The following is a 4,294-nucleotide window of genomic DNA, read 5'->3' as shown; positions in this document are numbered from 1 at the left end:
AGTGTTCCATATAAAAATATTTTCTGTGCTTTAGAGAGGAATTTGGACCTGCTACTGCAGTCACCTGCAAATTCAGAATATTGAGAAACAAGGGGAAATATTTCCCTGCCCTGAAGGAAAGCAATCTGGATGAGCACCTGCCACAGGTGGCTTCAGAATTCATGTCTGTGCTTGCACACAGAAGCAGGACACGGATGTAGTGCTTTCTCTGAATGTCTTCCCTAGCCCAGACAGTAACCACACAGTGCCTATGCATTTTGCAATAGGCCGTCCCTTCTCTGACTTGAGAAATAGTTACAGCAGACTTCATAAGCGTATTATAAGCTTTTTTGGCATTCTATGTGGGCCAGATTTTAAGGGAAACAATGAAGTTATTATCTCCCCTATGACACATCTGACTGGCCACTCCCAAGTAATTCCAGTTTTCAAAAACTGTCCAAATTCCAGACACTGACAGCAAATGGATTTCACTCACTGGTGTTATTCACAGCTATGACTGCGTAAAAGAACTGACATCTGTAAATATAGCAAACATAACGATATTTGCCAGGATTTTTTAAAAAAGGAATTGCATAGTTCCCACAAACTTCACATTAGTGAGGAAAATCAGTATGTGTCATTTACTCATGATGGTCTATCCTACGAACTCTAAGAAAAAATTGCATAAAACATGAATTAGCTGGTCCTGCTTGGTATTTTTATTTTTATTTTTTGCAGGCAGGTCATTTTTTCTATTGACAAAAATGTACATAAATCAGGCACTTGTGGCTCATATTTGTAATTCTAGCTACTCAAGAGGCTGAAATCTGCATATCCTGGTTCAAAGTCAGCCCTGACAGAAAAACCCAAAATATTCTTATCTCCAATTAACCAGCAAAAGTTGGCACTACAGATACCCCTCAAGTGGTAAAGCCGAGGACCAGGCATGAGTGGAAAAAGCTGAATAAAAGCAAGAGATCATGAGTTCAAAAAAAGACATTTTGTAGATGTTTTGAAATACATACACACATATAATGTGAAATAGCTAAATTAAGTTAACATATGTTCTTAATGTACATGCTTTTTGTATTGAGAATACTTAAAAATCTACGTGCATCACACTTTCCAAGTTTACATCTTGATTAACTGTAATCTTCTAGTTCCACTTAAATGGGGGGAAAAATCAAAGTTAAAATTTGTCTTCCTAAGAGTTTGAAACAAAGTCACCAAAAATGCTGTCCTTGAAAAGCAAATGTCAATTTCAAAATAGGTATTATTTGTGGTAAATGGAATCATATCCACCCTCCTCCACTGTGGCTTCCAGCTTCAAACTTCTCCTCATTATATCTTTGAAACTCTCAGAATTCTGTTCATGAGACAGACAGAATTTCCTGAACTATGCTATATGGTCATTCTATACATACATACTACAGAGAGAGAGAGAGAAAGAAAGACAGAGAGAGAGAGAGAGAGAGAGAGAGAGAGAGAGAGAGAGAGAGAGAGAGAGAGAGAATACCTTAGCCACCTACACTAGGAAAGTGTGAGTTAGATAATATTAGCAGGCTTGTTTCCTGCAGAGCTCTTCTGAGTCTCTACTCTGTTGTGGACACAGTCAGTATCTAAGAATAGAATAGAGAAAGTAGCATTCTGTAGGTCTCCTACATTTATTTCATCATAAAAAAAAAACCCAACTTCTTTGATAAGTATTCTTCTAGGTCTAGAAACAATTTTCTAATTGATACGCCAAATTACAGAAGGATACCTGCTCAAAAAACTTTAGTACACCATTTCCTACAGAATAACATCCAGACCCTAACATGATCCAGTGAGTATAAGACCCCTCCCCCTCACAACTTTCATGTGCCTTTCAACAATTCACCCAGCCTTCTCACACCTTTGCCATCTTGATTCTGAGTAAATATTCAGTGCTGAGGCCTTAAAAAAAAATCTCTTGTAATTCCTTATATCCCAGCCCTCCTTGATGGCATCTGTTCTAGCCTGAAATGCTCTTTCGGCCATTTGTATTCAGCCTTTGAGACCTTATACTATTATCACTCTATGTAAGTTCTTATTTCTCTCTCTCCCTACTTTTCACCGATATTTCTTCAGCATCTTCTCTCACCTGTGAAGCCTGAGGAAGATTTTTGCTGAGGATTTGATAAAGGCCTCTCTCTCTTTTCCATGGTAAGAGTTTGCTGAGAGCAGGGCTATGTTTCGCTTTTGTTTAAATCACCAACATGATAGGGGTGTGTGTGTGTGTGTGTGTGTGTGTGTGTGTGTGTGTGTGTGTGTGTGTGTGTGTGTGTGTGTGTGTGTGTGTGTGTGTGTGTGTGTATACTAGAGAAATACCTACTACTTATTTATGTGAAGTAAAGAGAAGAATTGAACCAATTTTCTATACAAAGCACAGATAGGGGCTGGGAAGGTGGCTCAGTGGTAGAGTGCGTGCCTTGCATGCATGAGACCCTGGGTTTGATTCCTCAGTACCATATAAGCAGAAAAAAGCTGGAAGTAGCACTGTTGTTCAAGTGGTAGGGTGCTAGCCTTGAGCTGAGGGACAGCACCCAGGCACCTACGACTGACAAAAGAAGAAGGAAGAAGAAGAAGAGGAAGAAGAAGAAGAAGAAGAAGAAGAAGAAGAAGAAGAAGAAGAAGAAGAAGAAGAAGAAGAAGAAGAAGAAGAAGAAGAAGAAGAAGAAGAAGGTGATAGTTTAAAAAAAAAAGCACAAATACTAATTTTCCAATTATCAAGAAATCCAGACTTGATGATATGATAGTCTGAAATGGAGAGAAACATTAGACCATCATCAAGTTTCAATGTAGGCCTGCTGGGGACAGGACTTATAAAAGGCAAAATGTCCGGAAGGCTGTGGTGGCAAGGCCATTTCTGCAGGCTAGAAGCTGGGTCTCCAGAACCAAGGGGAGCAGGCCACTCTCCTTAAAATTGAAGGTGTTTATGTATACAAAGCAAAAAAACAACACAGTCACTCCTGGCGGCAAACCTATCAAAACTAGAGTAATGTTGGGAAAGATAATTAGTGTCCTTGGAAACAGTAGTCTGGTTCATGCCAAATTCCGAAGCAATCTTCCTGCTAAGGCCATTGGACACAGAATCCATGTGATGCTGTACCCCTCCAGAATTTAAACTAATGAAAATTAAATAAAAGAAATCTGCGCTCTTGTAAAAACAAAGAAAAAGAAAGAAATTCTTGCTTAAACACTAATTAAGATCCCTTGATTGCTAAATTTATCATGAATACCATCAAAAGCAAATTTACATGCTAGAAGAAAATGTTGCCAATATAGCTTTAATCCATAACACACATAAGGTCATAAGGCACACTTGTGGTTTTAGAAAGATGAAAGTGGCATACTACCATCCAGGTGAAAAAGTGCAGTTATCCTATTTAAAAACTTCTGTACAAACTTTCTAAAATGAAGTTGCTATACATACCCAGAAGCACTGAATGTCTTTAATTGAAAAGTTACATCATCTGTGGATATCCACTCCAAGATACCTCTGAGCCTAGCATCATAACATACCAGGCTCATGACCATATTTTACTAATGAGGACAATCACAAGTATGAAAACTTGGACTGATGAAAATAACTAAAGCCATCATGAGGTAGCCACAAATTTTGTGTGTGTCTCTTTTCTCTTTTACACATTAATTAATCATTATTTAATAGAACACAGATGCATCAAGAGCTATTTTTTAAAAGCAAAATTTTTTGTAAATTGACCATCAGCTCAAAATACAAATGAGTTAAAAAAAAAAAAAAAACCTGGGGCTGGGAAGGTGGCTCAGTGGTAGAGCTCTTGCCTTGTATGCATGAGGCCCTGGGTTCGATTCCTCAGCACCACATATGCAAAAAGAAAAAAGCCGGAAGTGGCACTGTGGCTCAAGTGGTAGAGCGCTAGCCTTGAGCTGAAGAGCTGAGGGATAGTGCCCAGGCCCAGTGCCCAGGCCCAGAGTTCAGGCCCCACAATCGAGCCAAAAACAAAAACAAAACCTACAGCTGTAGGGACTTTTGATTTCTGTGCCTGAATTCAACACAGAACTTAGAACTTTTCTTAGGACATTATCTTGTTCTGATAAGGATTTTGTTTTTTTGTAACTGTACTGGGAGCTTGAATTCAGGGCTTAGGTACTGTCCCTGAACATTTTTTTTAATCAAGGCTGGCTCTCAACTACTTGAGCCACATCTCTACTTCCAGCTTTTTGCTGCTTAAATGCAGATATGAGTCTCATGGACTTTCCTGCCTGGATTGGTTTTGAATTGTAATCCTCAGATCTCTGAGGAGTTAGGATT

General features: G+C 38.9%; 1 pseudogene; it reads left to right on the top strand.

The window, feature by feature from the left end:
- Nucleotides 1-2,834: 2,834 nt before the first annotated feature.
- Nucleotides 2,835-3,138, top strand: LOC138822538 (large ribosomal subunit protein eL33 pseudogene; annotated as a pseudogene).
- The last annotated feature ends 1,156 nt before the right edge of the window (nucleotides 3,139-4,294 follow it).

This window comes from Dipodomys merriami, unplaced genomic scaffold (assembly GCF_024711535.1).
Source record: "Dipodomys merriami isolate MVZ:Mamm:240054 unplaced genomic scaffold, mDipMer1.0.p SCAF_112, whole genome shotgun sequence".
NCBI lineage: Eukaryota > Metazoa > Chordata > Mammalia > Rodentia > Heteromyidae > Dipodomys > Dipodomys merriami.
This window is presented reverse-complemented; position numbering and strand designations above follow the sequence as displayed.